The sequence below is a fragment of the Alligator mississippiensis genome, chromosome 2 (genome assembly GCF_030867095.1).
Source record: "Alligator mississippiensis isolate rAllMis1 chromosome 2, rAllMis1, whole genome shotgun sequence".
Lineage (NCBI taxonomy): Eukaryota > Metazoa > Chordata > Crocodylia > Alligatoridae > Alligator > Alligator mississippiensis.
Window position 1 is genome coordinate 70,606,869 of NC_081825.1, and position 16,399 is coordinate 70,623,267.

The window sequence follows — 16,399 nt, forward strand, 5'->3', positions numbered from 1 at the left end:
TTGCTGAATGGTGCCCTACATTCTAACAACTTTGACACCGGCAGAATTTTTGTCTTTGGATTTACTTTTTGTTATTGTTTCTACACCTTTAAACATGTTGAAGCAGAGGGTATTACATGCAGTTATAGAGTTTCTATCCTAACTTTTTGGTGAAATTCAGGCTCTGATGAAGTAAATGGAAACATTCAAAATTCCTATTTATATCAGAGCACCAATCTTTCACCCATTAAGAGCAGATTTCCTATGACTAGAACAAGGAAGTACACCAAGATCAAAACTATTTATTTTAATGAAGACACAATAATTGGTTTATCAGCATTTTTTCAGTTCCTGAATATGTTAATTTATTAATAAATATATAAAAATGCAGTATAAATTAATAGGTCATTTGTGCATTAATGACAACATGTATCACTTTGAAAAGACCATTTACTATATCCTTTTCTTTAAATAGTAACATTAATCTTCCTGTGAAGAGCTCAGCACTTCAGCTTGTGTTGAACCAATGGCATAATTTACACCCTTGGAAGGTACATCCCTGGTCCTTTGTGTTTGAACTTGTTCTCCTGAGCAGTGCTCAAAATCCTAACTTGTATGGTATTGCCAATCCCAAACTTTTGATAATCAGTCCTGAAAACATAGTAAAAATAGTTTTAAAATAGTGAGACTATAAAAAGGAGAGATTTTTTCCTATTTACATTCTAGTCTCTAAACCTTTACGATATGTTCCAATCGCATTTGAATGCTGTCTAGAAATTTTACATTTTTCTTAGTGAGAAGTGAGATTCTGACATAATCTCAGTGTCCCAGGGGTACAAACACAGGGGCTATGCCCCGCCCCCCCAAGACAAACCCCAAAATCAAAGAACACTCGCCCACTCTAGGAGTCCAGACTCCAGATGAGCAATGCCGACAGGAGGAAACCACGCAGTTCGTCAGCCACGCCTATATACAGCTGAAGCCGGCGGGTGACATCACTGATGATCACTGTCTGGCGAGGATAAAAGCTGGCACCAGCTGGGAGCAAGGGAGAGCAGGAGAGGCTGCAGAGACTCTCCACATCGGCGACAGGCAACACCAGCAAGAAGGGGGATATCTTTGTCACAATGGGTGACCTAAACTACCCGGACATCTGCTGGGAGGAGCAGTCAGCTAGGTCTGACCGCTCACGTATGTTCCTAGCTGAGTTACAGGATATCCACCTAACCCAAGAGGTGCACAGTCCCACCAGGGGAAATGCCTTGCTGGACCTGATCCTGGCCACAGGTGACGACCTGGTGAGGGGACTGTGGGCGCTCGACCACCTGGGCGATAGCAATCATTACCTACTGGAATTCACCATCCAGTGCAGGGTGTCAAAGGTCTGCAGCAAGTCAGCAGCCCTGGGCTTCAGGAGAGCGGATTTCAATGAGGTAAGGAGACTAGGGGAGGCACTGAGGGCGCAGCGGGGAGGGGAGTTGGGAGTCCAAGAAGAGTGGTCGTTCCTTAAGGAGACGATCCTCCAAGCCCAAAAGGTGAAAATCCTCACGCAGATCAAAGCGGGCAAGAGTGCTCAAAAACCCCCATGGCTCACCAAAGGCATCCAGGAACATCTCAAAGACAAACAGGAGGCGTACACCCAATGGAAGGGAGGGGCCATCACCAAGGAGGATTATACCTCCATTGTTCGAGATTGTAGTGGGGCTGTTAGGAAGGCTAAGGCAGAGACAGAACTAGGACTAGCAACCTGGATCAAAGATAACAAGAAGTCCTTTTTTAAATACATAGGGGGTAAAAAAAAAGTACCAAGTAATGTGGGGCCTCTGCAGGACGAGCATTACCGGGAGTAACAAGGAACAATGGCCATAAGTTGACTGAGAGTAGATTCAGGCTAGACATCAGGAGGCACTACTTCACAGTCAGGGCAGCTAGGAGCTGGAACCAACTTCCAAGGGAAGTGGTGCTCGCCCCTACCCTGGGGGTCTTTAAAAGGAGGCTACATAGACACCTAGCCGGGGTCATTTGACCCCAGCATTCTTTCCTGCCCATGGCCGGGCGTCAGACTTGATGATCTGCTTCAGTCCCTTCCAACCCTACCAACTATGAAACTATTCCGATTGGACAGGGATGCCCCAGGCAGCAGCAGCTGCAACAAGCCTCCATGCTGGTAACGGGCAGTACCGGCATGTGGGAGGAACCCCACTCAAGGAAGAGCAGGGGGAAGCCCCAGAGACAGAGGAGACTCACGGCACCAGGCACTAGAAGACTGGGTCAAGGGCAAAGAGTTGACCCAGAAAGAAATGGAAGAGACGCAGCCAAAATAGATGGTGGGATAGCATCGGGGACCACTGACAAGCACAGGCTCCAGGGCAGTTCAGCCTAAGCTCTTTATTTTTCCTTTATCAGTCTTTGTGTTCCCTTTTGTGTATCCATCTGTTTGTTGCCGTCTAACCTGTGCCTACTCTTCTTTTGTCATTTACCTTGTTTGTTGGTTTATTTTGGTTATTCTTTGATAACCTGCCACTGAGGGGTCCAAGCAGCAACTTAATCACAAGGATCACTCACAAGAGCTGACAGGCAGCCAGTGCTGAGTGGGAAAGACCTGTAAGAAAAAGTAACACCGAGCAGATCCGTAGTCCACTAAAGTGGTTGGAGAAGAACCGACACTTGAAGGTGTGCGATGGGTAAGGACCATCACAACCAGAGGGCAAGCCACGGTGGCCTGTCGGAGGCTGGCGTATGGCAGGGGTGTAGGGGAGGTGGAGCCCCATTAATATCCGTCAGGAGAAACAACCGATCTCGAGGGACCACCAACAGGAGACCCCACCACTGAAGATACATTCAAAGTTGTGGCAGGAAAGTTCTGGGGTTCTCCTTGGGATGATTGGGGTCCCTGTCTGATGTTACACGAAGCCTCACTTTGCCTATCACCAGGAGCACGCACCAATGCAGCATGTGAACAAATATTCGAAGCAAGGCGGGCACACTCAGGATTCCAGGAACTGAGACATTAAATAAAACACCAAATATCATAGGACTAAATGTGGTTTATATATCTGCATGACTGACAAAGGCTTTGTTGTTATCTCTTATGCCTGTTTCTCAGTGTACTTGTTATAAATTGAGGTAAAATTCTACATAAATAATATAAACATCCTTTGTACGAATACACCTCTCTCTCTCTGTGTATATATATATAAAAATTAATGGTTTGAAATAATTAAAACTCCTGCTTTACATATACATGACAAAAAGTAGTTTAGCATCATGTAGATACTGTGGGATACTGACAAGAACAGAATCCAACCTGATTGAAACACATAGCTATCTTAACAGCCTAGCCTGGCTCCCCCCAATACCCCAACAAGAGTAAATATTTGGCAGGGAAGGGCATGCATGGCAGGGATGGTTCGCTTCTCCCACCCTCTGCGCAAGCAACTTGACAGCAGCAAAGGCTACCATACCCGGAGGTGGGGCTGGGGGGAAAGCGGGGGGTGGAGAACAAAGCCCCCCACCCACTTCATGGGTCCAGCCCAGGTCCCCCAAAGACCTCCAGTGAATGCCTGTTGGGTTCAATGGCATTCTGACTCATGGCACTCTGCTGTAAAGTGCCATAGTTAGATTGGTTACCCAACAGATTGCCTGAACTTCTGTACGCACCCTAGGAGATGAGCTTTCTTTTCCAATAATATCCTGCCTCATTCCTAGTGTTCTGCATTTTCAGTTTTTATTTTGAAAAAAAAAAATTCCCATAATTTTTCGGGGTTTATCTTCCAAACATAAAAACTGGGCTGAAATCAGGATAAAAGGAAGAAAAGAAAAATTTGGTTTAAATTGAGGAAAATAATAATTTGTGGGGGAGGAAGGTCTGTGGGGGAAGGGGGGAGGGGGGAACCCGCCATCCCCTAGCCTGCCACTGGCCCTGGCTGCCTCCTTGGACCAGCCCTGACCCTGGCCCCACACCACCTAGGAGTCCTGTAGTGGGGGGCTGGGGCGGAGCCAGCCTTGGCTGCACTGCTGGGCTGGAGGGGATGGAGCTCCTGGGACCTCTGCACTTCCCAGCCGGGTTGGGGTGAGGCTTGGGACAGATCCATGCCTCATGCAAGCAGTGTGGGGAGGAGGTGGCAGCTCCTGCCGCCGTACGGGTCCCAGGAGGCATGGGGGACGTGAAAAACAGATGTAAATCAGTAAAAACTAAATAACTTCAACAAAAAATCAGGTAATTTTATCACTGAAATTTGGTAAAAACTGAAAATACAAAACACTACTCATTCCCTACACATCGTCAAACCACCATAACAAATGAAGACAGGAGCTAATAGACAACAATCTTTTTCACTAGACAACCCTTATTCTGCCTCAAAGTAGGTCCATTCTGCATCCTAAATAAGGCAAGGGGCCTATGGAAAAAGTAGTATCTGCTCATGTATTGGTAATTAAAGACTTTAGCATAATATGGTGCACAAAACACAAAATTAAAGTTGTACAGGAAAATTTAATTCTGGCATTTCCTAACTTTGATGTGCTTGATTGTTCACCTTTGCTACTGTTATTTCAACACATTTCTTTTCTAGTTCTTTAAACCAACAAACTTATAAAATAAAAAAGGTATACACACAATTGACATTATATCTAACATATGGATGCTGTTAGCAAGGCTGTAACCTTTATATCCGCAACAGACCTCTGCCATTTAAGCCAACAAGGTCGGTGAGATCAATAGGAGCTGTTTTGTATGTATTTGAACTAAGGAAGGATGGGCCACTTTCCTAGCAAGTTTTACAGATAATTGCCGGCAGCAGCGAAGAGTCAAAGTCATGGTTATTAGGTTCATATATAGGCTCTGGTGCATAGGCAACTGGTAGGGGTTGCACAGGGGTTCATGTGCCCCCCCCGATGGGGCTGGTGCCCCCTGATGGCCAACACTGAAGCTGACGGCAGGGCTGGTGCCCCCTCTGACAGGGCCACCGCCATCGGTGGCTTTTGCGGGCGCCCCCCTAGATTCAGGAGGCACCAGTCATTCATGCTCTGGTAGAAAATGTGCTTTAGTGTGAACAGACATTTCAGCCTGTTCCTCCCAAAATGTGACCTCTTCTCCTCCATCCCCTTTAGCATCTCTGGGTCCTATTCTCTTCCCCCAGCCAGTCTTAGTGTCCACTCTGATTTCTAATTGAAATTAAGCAGCTTGCCTGTACACTGCTTGACTCCACTTGGAGTAGACGCTATCAGAGGAAGAAGCCATTGGAAGGACAGCAGCCAGCTTTCAGTTCCAGTGCTCGGCTTACAGCAACCTAGGAAGGGTCCTGAGCAGATCCAGCTTGGAGTATGTGCCGTGCAGACAGAAATGTGAAATGTACATCTCCACAAAGCATACGCAAGCTGCAGCTAGTCAGAAGCTTATAAATTGGCCAGACTGCAATATTTTTTTGAAAGAGCATCTCGCGACACATGCCTGACACAGAGGCCTAGGCTAGATTTAAAAGCAAAGAGGCACAAGAGCATTTAGAAGACTCCGGGCATGATTTAACCAACGGATCTGTCTGTAGTCTCACTGCGGGAGGTGGATAGATTGCATTTGCTGGATTGTTCCAGAGACCGGGGGAGAGTCAGCAGGGCCTTAAACAGAAAGTGCGGGACGCTCCGAGCAAAGCACGAGGCTGTATTGAGAAGGAGATGTTTTGATGGAAAACTGTCATCTCTATAAAGAAATACTTGAATAAAAAGCGGAGTCTAGCACTGATGCCCCAAACCTCTTCCCGAAGCAGTTTCTGCAACGCAGCCCTTGGGCTGCTGATGGGCCAAACACACGGCCTTTCCCTCAGCTCTTTCCCCGGCGCTGCCCCTGGGAAGAGCTGGGGCTGCTGAGCCCGGAAGTCTCCGGAAGGTTGCCGCAAGGGCCGAGCAGCCGATAGACGCCCGCGCACAGCGGGGCGGGGCGGCTACGTCACCCCGGGCCTGTGCGAGGCTCCGCCCCCCGCCGTGAGCCCCGCCTGCCCGGCAGCGCGCGGGGCGGGGGCGTGCGGGCCGCGGCAGAGCCGAGAGCTAGGAGCCGAGCGCCGGGGCAGTGGCTGCAGCGCGGGGCCGTCTCCAGCCTGCCCGTGAGTACGGCGGGCCGGGCCTCCAGTGCACAAGGCCGCGGGAACCCCTCGCAGAGCGGCACGTGCCGGCCCTGCCCCGCGGGCGGCGGGGGTGTGTGCCGGTGTCTCCCGGCGGGGGGCGCTCGCGCCGCCTGCGTCATTCCCGCCCCCGGTTGCTCGGGGAAGCGGGACGCGGCCGGGGAGAGCGCCGCAGCCGGGCGAGGCCTCGAGGGCCGCCTCCGGCTCGCCCCGGCGTCTCGTTGGCCCGCGGGGCTCCCCCCGGCTCTCCCCCTGCTCCGGAGGTCGGGCTGGGGCTGGTCCTGGTCCTTCTGGAGGAGGCGGAGGAGAGGCTGCGGGAGGAGCAGGTGCGCCGCCCGGCTCCTTGGGAGGTCACCTGAGCGGGAGGCCTGAGCGGGGCAGGGAGACAGGAGCTCTGGCAGCGGGGAGAAGGCATGGCTGGGTGAGCGGTAGCCGGGAGAGGGGCAGAGGGCCCAAGCCCAGAGAGAGCAGGGTGTCAGCGGGTCGAGGCAGCGCAGAGGTCTGTAGCCCAGGAGGGGCACCTGTCAGCAGGGCCAGGATGCCCAAAGGTCTCTACTGGCCTAGGAGCAGGGCTGGGGTCTAGCAACTGCAGGTCAGGTCTGCAGCACTAAGCAGCCTGTAGCCCAGGAGGGACAAGGACTGGGAGTCCATGACTCAGGAGGCGCATGTGTTAGCACTTGAGGTGCACTGATATATTGGTCCCATATCGTATCGGCACCGATATAAGGAAAATTTACCTTATCAGCAATCGGCTTTTTTGGGCTGCTGTGGCCGATAAAAGCCTGTGTGGGCACAGCCACAGCACAGCTCACGGGTGACCAGGAGCACAGCCCAGCAGCTTGGAGAGCAACGTCTGGCTGGTAAGTCTGTTGGGGAAGGGACGGGGGTGCAGATTGAGGCCTCTGCGGTGAGGGAGGGAGTGGGGCTGAGGGTGGGACAGGTGCTGCATAGCCAGGGTAGGGCACGTAATGTAGCCATGAGTGGCTAATGGGGGGGCAGCTCCTGCTGCTGAGTGTACCCTAGGAGGGCATGTGGGGTGTATGCGCCTAGATCTGTGCGCAGGGTGAGGATGGGCTGGTGCTGCGGGCTGGGGCCGGGGCTGTGCCAGGCTGTTCCTGGGGTGGGGGAGGCTGCAGACAGAGCCAGCAGTGGCGGTGCTGTGAAGGGGCTATGCGGGGTAGGCTACAGCCACCTCAAAATTCATTATAGCCTTTGCTCCCAGCACTGCTGTTACCTGCCTTGAGCACGGCCCTGGCCTAGGCCCCCCACTGGGAAGAACCTGATGCAGCCTCGGCTCCAGCCCTCAGTGGCAGCCTGTGCTCAGCCTGCACGCAGATCTTGGGGGGTACACGTGCCTCATGCCCTTCTGGGGTGTATATAGAGGCAGGAGCTGCCTCCCCCTCCCTGCCGAACCGCAGCTCTGTCCCACTCTGGCTGGGCAGAGCCTGGCCCGGCCCTGCTCCCTCTCTCACTGCAGGGGCCTAGACCTGTGTCGTCGTCGCCTCCCCCCCCCAGCGCCACCCATTCCCTACCCCCTTGCCCCTTCTACGACAACAGATTTACCAGCTGGACGCTGCTCTTGAAGCTGCCGGCCACATATCAGCAATCAGATTGGTGTTGGCCAATATGGCTCATTAAAAATTGGCCATCCATGTCATCCCAAGAAAGCTTTATTGGTGCACCCCTAGTTAGCATGTTGCCTGTGCAGCATGGGAGTGGGTATTAGGGAAGATGCAGACCATGTAATTGCTTATGACCACAGGTGTCCATGGCCATTTCCTCAAGGAGCAAGACCAGGTTTGGGAAGCCTTGGGGCAGCCTCCCTTTTCTTCAGAGATAATAACATCAATGCTTGATGGGCAAGTGGAGGGGAGATTGTTCAAGGCAAGCTACAGTTTGGCAAGGGCTGGCTGAGTGGACAGCAGGGGGCATCACAAAAACCCCTGGGTTGAGCACTTGTTACAGGCAGTTCCTGGCTAGAGGGTCTTGCCTCCTCTGCTCAGGGTTAGACCCATCGCCATATTTGGGGTCAGGAAAGAATTTTACCCCATGGTCACGCTGGTACTGACTGTTCGGGGGTTTTGTCTTTCTTTGTAGCAGGGATGTGGCCCTATACCTAGTAACTCTTGAGCCATAGAGCATATATAGGCAGCATTTCATAGCAGCAGGACATTGGCTTTCGTTGTCCCCCTGCTTTGCCTGTGGCAGGTTAGGGGATTAGGTCTGTATTGTGTGAGGGTTGACAGCAGTTTTACATAGTTTAGGTTATGGTTTTTATGGGATGGTTTGGATAGGAATGATCCTGCCTCAGGCAGGGGGTTGGACTAGATGACCTCTGGAGATCCCTTCCAGCCCTACTTCTCTATGATTCTCCTACTCCTTCAGAATTCACCTGCAGTGGCTTTCTCTGTCTTACCCCATGCTATTTGCATTGCTCTCTGTCCCAAAACCTCAGTGGGAGCAGTACCAGCCTGGGTGACACTGAGTAGCTACGACATATCCATCATGTGGTATCTGGGCACCCCACAAAGAAATACCTTCTAGCATCCTGATTTGCCGCGAGCATTGGAAATGCACGTGCACGCTCTGTGCAGACCAGCTAAAATCAGTTGGAAGAGTGAAATTTGTGCTTTGATGAGCATTTCAGCGGAATGGGTGGGTGGGTGAGGCTATTACAAAAAGGACAGTGATTCCTTTTGTGCTTCTGATAGTCTGCCTGCTCTATAGTTTTTAAAGCATGTTGAGAAAACTCAGTTGCTTTAAGATGTCTCACATCTACATAGCAGCAACCATTTTGTGGCCATATGGTAGCATTTAACTCCTCCTAGAAATTTGGCTCTGTTTTGATTCTCTTAAACAGGGCTGCCCAAGTGCTAAGTGGCTGGGGGGCTGCATGTCCCACAGGCTGCACCAGCAGGCACCACCTGGATGCCCCCCCGCTACACTATACACCCACACCTCCTGACTCTACTGCAGTGTGTGCCTGCACAGACATACCCCCCATGACTAGAATAACCCCATGTAGATGCTCCTTACACAATTGCAGTGCACACCTGTGTAGGTGCTCCCCTCTACCACTGCTGTGCCATACCTCCTCCTAGGGCCGGTGCAGAACACAGAAACTGGAGGATGGAGGGGTAGCCCAAGACTCGGGTTGCTGTTGCAGCACAGGAATAGGGGAAGTGGTGGCTGAAAAGTAGTTTAGGGGGTTCTCCTTAACCTGTCATAGGCTACCTGTGGCCTGCAGGCCACCATTTGGGCACCCCTGCTCTTAAACATGGTTCTGCTGAAGCTGGTTTCTTGTAGCATGGAAAATGTCACTATCAAATAGTTCTTTGGTAGTGATTTGCTGCAGGGTATAACTTCATTCAGACTAGGATTTATATATGAAGGTGTGGGGTAATGTTTTTCATTTCTAATGTTAAGGTTTTAAACATGAGGCATTCAAATAGTTCCATTAAATATCGACCAGAAGTCAGCCTTTCAGGTGCCATCCTGCCCTAACTTGCTAAGAAAGGCTTAAGACAGTTGTTCCTGGCCTTTTTAGACTTGAGGCACCCCTTAGAAAATGCCAGTGCTGGGGGGGATGGGGGGTTAACTAAAGAAGAATTGCTTTGTTATTGTTCTGTTGTGAAGAACTCAGACTAGCACAGGACTGAACGTTTTTAATGCTATGGATTTTTCTTTGAAATCTCTGGGTTTATCATGTGCATCACGTTTGGATGCCTACCAGTGCTAATGTTGTGTGGCAGCCTTGAACGGATCTCAAGGCACTCCAGGGTACTGTAGCACCCTGGTTGAGAATCACTGGCATACACTTTTGTGGGCGAAAGCCTACTTCAGCAGATACTTTATACCTTGCCTTGTTCTAATATTGTTTGATATAACAGTAATATATGCTTTCATGAAGTAGGCTTTTGCCTCCAAAAGCTTATGTATTTCTGAATGAGTTGGCCTTTGAGGTGCCACCCTGCCCTGCCTTCTGCCTGATTTCAGACTAGCATGGGTAACTAACTCTCTGTTAAATATCAAGTGTCTGTATTTATCATAACAATGCTGCTCAGCAGGAGAAATGTCTTAATGAACAGGAAAAACAAATAGCCAAATCAGATAGAGGTCTTCCTCAGGCCCCTGGCAACCATCACACGCAGGACATGTTTAACTTACTAATCATATGTTGAACAGTGTTCCCTCTAAGGAGTAGCGGTCCATGAGCATGCTGCTTTGGTCCAGTCTCCCCCTTTTGGTGTGGTCCACTGGTAAGTGTCCCTAAGGAGAGTGTAATTGTATTAACAGTGCTGCTGTTTCCCTGCTGTCAAATTTCCAGACCTTTAGGTTGAGCCCTTAGGTTGACCTGGAGGTTGAGCGCCATTGAATTAGGGTAAGACAAAAGCATGAGACAGGCACGTGAAATGTGGTCTGGAGCCGAATCATCAATAGCTCTGCTCTCATTAAAAGTATCTCATCATTTAAAGTATTTGCTGATTCCATTTGTGTGTCATGGGTTTCTCTTCACTTTGAATGTCCAGATTAATGCCATTAAGTGTGGATATCAGACTGGGGAGAGAAAAATCAGCTGATCACTTATGATTACTGTTTTTCATCTTGTTCACCTCTGTATTCTCGAACGGCATATATTTCTGGGAAAAAATATTGGTATCTCGTCAGTACATCCCCTTTGTTGAGCTCTTGTACCTCTGTGTTGAAGTTTAGATAACCACAGTATGTACGTACGTACGTACGTACGTACACACACACACACACACACACACACACACACACACAGATGGGGCTGGTGTGGGCTCCGGTGGCTCCGGGGGACTGCTCTGCTCCCCAGCCCTGACACGGTGTGCCTCCTCCCTCCCCGAGGCGACGCGGGGGTGCGGAGCAGTTCCCCGGAGCCTGTGCCAGCCCCAGTCCCACCTCAGGGAGGAGCCACTGTCTGCCCTGGAGTGAGGAGCTTACCTTCAGTAAGTGTTCCACACCGGCACAGGTGCCTCCACCGCACTGTGCACGCAGCTTCTCTCTGGGCAGGTGCATGGCCTTAAAATTTTGTGCGCAGCAAGATTTTTACTTGTGCGCAGCCGTGTACGCACGCACCTTAGAGCGAACCTTAGTGTTAAATGGTACCCCAAGCCACATGTTCAGGCCATTAATGGTGCCACAAAATGTAAAACCAACCAGAAAATTATTCTACAAAATGTGTAGTAATTTTATGGTTGGTTTTCATTGTTCCATGAACTGAACTTATGGTATGGTCCCCCTGCCATAAAGCCTGAGTTCACAGGGCATCCAGCTTTCAATTTTCCAGTGCAGAGGGAGCTTAGTATCCTGATTCTGATCCTGGACTCCCCCCGTACCAGCAAGTAGTAGTGATATGATTGGGATCTGATACCAATCCCAGAATTGTGCATCCAGCCTTTAAATGAATGTGTGCCAGGAGCTTCAAAGTGCTACCTCCTGTATTTCAGTTTTGATCAGTCTAATACAAAGCCTCAGAGTCATGATCAAATTTATCCTTTCACGAAACTTAACTAATCCCTTTTCCTGTTGAAATACCGTAGAGCAGTGTTTCCAAATATTTGGCAGACCATTGCTGGCCTACAGATCGTTGCTGGCCCATGGAGCCTTGTTATCTGTCCAACAGGGCTCCCCCTGGGTCCAGAAATTTGGACCAGTGAGCGGTGACAGTGTTGCCCATTGCCAGTTGCCTAATGTAGAATTGTCTCTCTGTTCCCAGGAGGACTTTGTCACAAATGGTTAGGCCCCAGACCCTTGTAAGGGCAGTGGGCAAGACTGTTATTTCTCTAATGTAAGTAGTTCTTTGTATGAGTTCCTGTAAATAAAGTTTTCCACATCACAAGTCTCATCAAGATACTACCAGCAGCTCACTTGCTGCTTTAGGCACAAGCTACAGTGGTTAGCCAATAGCTATGTCTGGAGGTTTAACACCAGAGTCTGCCCCTTCAGCTTGCTGGGCCATCTTGGCAGCTGCATATCATGCACAGTGTCTCCAGGCATGCTACCTTTTCAGCAAAGAAAAGAGTTTTCCTGCTTAATACATGCACCCTAAGTTGTTGGGGTTTTGGGGTTTTTTTTGGGGGGGGGTGTTGTATGTTAGAAAATATGGTAGTTTGGATGCTTTTTGTAGTCCTATACTTCATGAAGGTTTTAAACAATATTATGGAAAAGTAATGTACAATCGCACAAAATAATTTAGTTACAGTGAAGATTGGGTTTCAGGCACACATCGGTTGTTTAAGATTACACCTCACTTTGGTAATATTTAATAGTATGCCAAATATCCAGGGGGATCCATTATTGGATCCCACCTCCAAATTGATCTTCTGAGGGGTAGTGCAGGTGACAGATTTATGAAAAACTTGCTACATTTGTGCAGTTAAAACTATAAAGATACTTCCAAAACTAGTCTGGATGGGATTTTGTTTCTTTTTGTTAAAATTTGGGAGCTGATAGAAGATTACTGTTTCTTACTAGTTGTTAGTATGAGCAACTGGTTGATGTATAATTTGAGGATATTGCGTAGAGCTCTGGTCCAACAAGAATTTAATGAGCATGACTTTACTGTACTCTCATTGACTTTTTCATTGACTATTTACTGGGTTCCCAAGATACAGGCTTGTATAAACATTTGATGTTTGATAAGTTGATGGATGGATGGACAAGTATACACCAGCAAGCATATTTTCTTTTAATATCTATTAAAATTGGAGATCTGGGATACGGACTGGGGTTTAGTTACAGTTTTACTACGACTGCAGATTTTGACTTATTTCTATAGTCTAACAGTTGAAACATTAATGAAAATGTGTACTTCACATGAAGTCTTACTAAAAAATAGTATGTTTAATTAGGTTACTATCTCTCTGAAAAATTCCTGGTTACTTACAATATGTTGATCCTGTTTGTTTAAAGGTAAGTGTCTTAGGTGGGTGAGGGCTTAAAATAAAAAAAAAAAAAATTTCTAACTCAGACTGTTCTCATTTGTTTTAATGATGGTATGAAATTCAATTAATGTTTAGTCTGGAAATGCCTAAACAGAGTGGTGAAAAAGGTGACCAATGACATCTGTTCTTAATATGAAGACTAAAGTATTTGAGAGATTTTGCCTGAAGAATGGAAGAGAATGATATTCTGCATGATGCTAGTGATGTTCTGAATGATAACGTGTTACCAGTACAGTCTCTTGAGTAAAACAGGATTGTGGAAATGCATTTAAACTGTGTTTTTATTGCTAAAATTAATTCTTCTGTAGTTCAAATATTCAGGGTATGTGTTCTTGAGATGGGAAGATCTGAATTCTCTCAGCCATGGGTTTTGACATTCTCAGTGACCATACTGTGTGGTAGATGCGATGGGTTAAATCAGGGTGGGAAATTATTTTGGTTGGAGGGCCATTGAATGAGTTTTGGTGAGCTGTCAAGGGCCTCTTGCGCACAACCTTTTAGGACAGGGGTGGGCAATTATTTTGGGCAGAGGGCCGCTTACCCAGTTTTGGCAGGCTGTTGAGGGCCACATGGGTAACCCCGCCCCCTTGACAGGTGCCCCGCCCCCTGGTCACCATCTTGGGACCAACGTCCCAATGTCTTGGGACCCATGTCCCAGGGCCAGCACCGGTGGGGCCCAGAGTGGGGCACAGGCCAGCAGGGGTCTGTGGAGCTGGGCTGGGCTGCACCAGCAGGGAGAGGGGGGAGCTAGCCCAGCTCCATAGAGCCCCTGCCAGCTGGGACCCTGCGCTCCTGTCACCCAGCTCTGGGCCCCACCGGCACTGGTCCCAGGACCAAAATGCGGGCGCTGTGCTCCCACTGGCTCCCTGCCCACTCACACCCAGTGCCCCCCAGCCCCACGGTACAGGCGGGGGGCAGCGCACAGCCCTGACCCCCTGCTTGCTGGCAGGGAAGAAGCTGGTGCTGTGTGTGGGGAAAAGTGGCCCCTCGCCTGCCCCATGGCTGGCACCCCGCGCTGCAGGTGCTCGTAGCCCACACAGGGCTGTCCAGAGCAGGCACAGGCAGCCTACAGGTGGCTGTAGCGTGGGGCGCTGGCCATGGGGTGGGCAAGGGGCCACTTTTCCCCGCGCTCAGCACCAGCTTGTAACCCGCCCCACTGCCAGCCTGGCAGTGGGCCTGGGTTACAAGCTGGCGCTGAGCGCGGGGGGGGGGGGGAGAAAACAGCTCCTCCCGGCCCCATGCCCAGCGCCCCACGCTGCAGTTGCTTGCAGCCTGCCTGGGGCTGCCTGTGCTTGCTCCAGACAGCCCCGCGCAGGCTGCGACTCCCTGCAGCACGGGACGTCGGCCATGGGGTGGGTGAGGGGCTGCTCTTTTCTCTGCGCAGGGAAAGAGCCCAAGGAAAAGCTGAGCGCAGGGGGGATGCACCCCCTTTCCTGCCCCATGCCCGGTGCCCCATGCTGCAGGCGCTCACAACTTTCATGGGGCTGTCGAGTGGGCACAGGCAGCCCCATGTGGGCTGCGAGCAGCTGCAGCACAGGGCACCGGGCATGGGTGGGGAGGGGCTGCTTCCCCCCCCCCCCCCCCCTCCCCCCCCCCCCGCCCTGTGCGCGCTCCTTCCCTGCCCGGGGTTCCCCCCCACTTACCTGAGCTTTCTGCACTGGGGCAGCCATGTGCTTCTGGCTGGGGGCCAGGGCCGGCCTGGCCCTGCTGTTGTTGGAGCCCACCAGGCTTCTCCTGGGTCCTACTGCCCTTGGTTACTGTCATTTTTTACAGGAACCAAGGGCAGAGAAATATTAACTTTCTACATTTTTTTTTTTAGTGGCCTCGCAGGCCGGATAGAACGGCCTTACGGGCCACACAGGGTGTATTTTGCCCACCCCTGTTTTAGAAGATTTTTTTTATCAATAACTTGTTAATAAATCAGACTAAAAATTGAACATCTATAGTAACATTTTATTTCAAAAAATAATTTTTATCCTGATTTTATATTTTTTTGAGTACTGTATGTAAGTTGATTACATAAAAGCTGGCAATAAAGTCTTACTTTTGTATATTGTGTGGGTGGGGGTCTGCCTGCACGCTAGGTCTGGGGAGCCAGCTGCGGGGGTGTGCAGCAGAGGTTGTCTGGGCAGTGCGGTGAAAGTGCAGTCCTCCCTGCCCCCTTTTCACCCGCCATCTGGCCCAGGGCTGCCCCCATGGTGCTCTGCATGGGGCCAGGTCCCACCTGGGGCAGCCTGTGCTATGCTGCCACCTGGTCCTGGCCCTAGTCCTGTCCAGTGTGCACAGCTTCTCAGTGGAGCTGCTCACAGTGTGGCTGCAGCTGCCCAGATACTGCTCAGCTCCCCCCCTCTCCAGTGACTCCTCTTCCTCCTCTTGCTTCACTGCTCTAGGCAGCAGGTGGCACTGGGAAGCAGCAGCAGTCTTGGGGATATGCTGGGCACCATGTGCCCAGCCGGACAGAGGGAAGCTGCATCTGGGCAGCTCCTGCCCCAGCGTATGGAGCTGCAGCTCCTGGTTGCCTTCCACCCACTTGGCTATGCGCAGCTGACTGCTCATTGTGCTGGGTGGGTGGAGTGGGTGGAAGGTGACATGGAGCTGGAGACCCACATGCTGGGGCAGGAACTTCTTAGCTACAGCTCCCACTGCCTGGCTGGGCACATGGTGCTCTGCACCTTTCTTCCTGGCCACTGCCACCATTTTCCAGCACTGAGTGGCGGAGCAGGAGGACGAGGAGGAGCCACTGGAGGCAGGGGGAGCTGAGCTGTACCTAGCTGACTGCTCGCATACTGGGAGCAGCCCTGCTGGGAAGCTGTGTGTACTGGCTGGTGCCAGGGGTGCAGATAGGGGTGTGGCATGGGCTGCCCCGGGCTACATGCAGTTAATTGGTGGGTGCCAGCCCACAGGCTGGGTCCAGTTACTTGATGGGCCAGATCCCAGCCCATCAACTGGAAAAGAAATCTCCTCAATTCCAGTATTTTGAACTTTGTTCTTCCTGTTATTCCAGACTGCTTAAAAAACAAAAAGACCCCCAGAATCTGGATAAAGTGTTGTTTGCTTGAGCAGATCACGAGATATGTATGTGTGTGCACTCCCTGTCTCTCGTTCTCGTTCACCTTCTCTTCATTATTGATCTATTCCAGTGGTTCTTAACCAGGGTACTGCAAAATACTTTTAAGGATGCTATGTAATATTAGCACAGCTCAGCATGCAAACCCCTATGCCTGATTTGCAGAATCAACCTGGAGGTTTCAGTTAGGAATCTGTAATGTCAAAAACTTTTGGCATGTGGTCTTTCTGAGTTCTTTGCAACAGAAGAATTGCTCTCTCTTTTTCTGT

At 50.4% G+C, this 16,399-nt stretch overlaps 1 protein-coding gene across 3 annotated transcripts in view; it reads left to right on the forward strand.

The window, feature by feature from the left end:
• The first annotated feature begins 5,955 nt into the window (after positions 1–5,955).
• The window catches only part of CFAP97 (cilia and flagella associated protein 97), a 42,506-nt gene continuing 32,062 nt past the window's right edge, over positions 5,956–16,399 (forward strand). The window contains exon 1 of one of the 3 annotated variants that reach the window (XM_006276051.4): positions 5,956–6,077. The gene's annotated coding sequence lies outside the window, so the exon portion shown is untranslated. Of the gene's footprint in view, positions 6,078–6,260; positions 6,422–6,860; positions 6,956–16,399 lie in introns of those variants that run through there. The other 2 variants (XM_014594847.3, XM_059721834.1) reach the window with 2 other exon arrangements.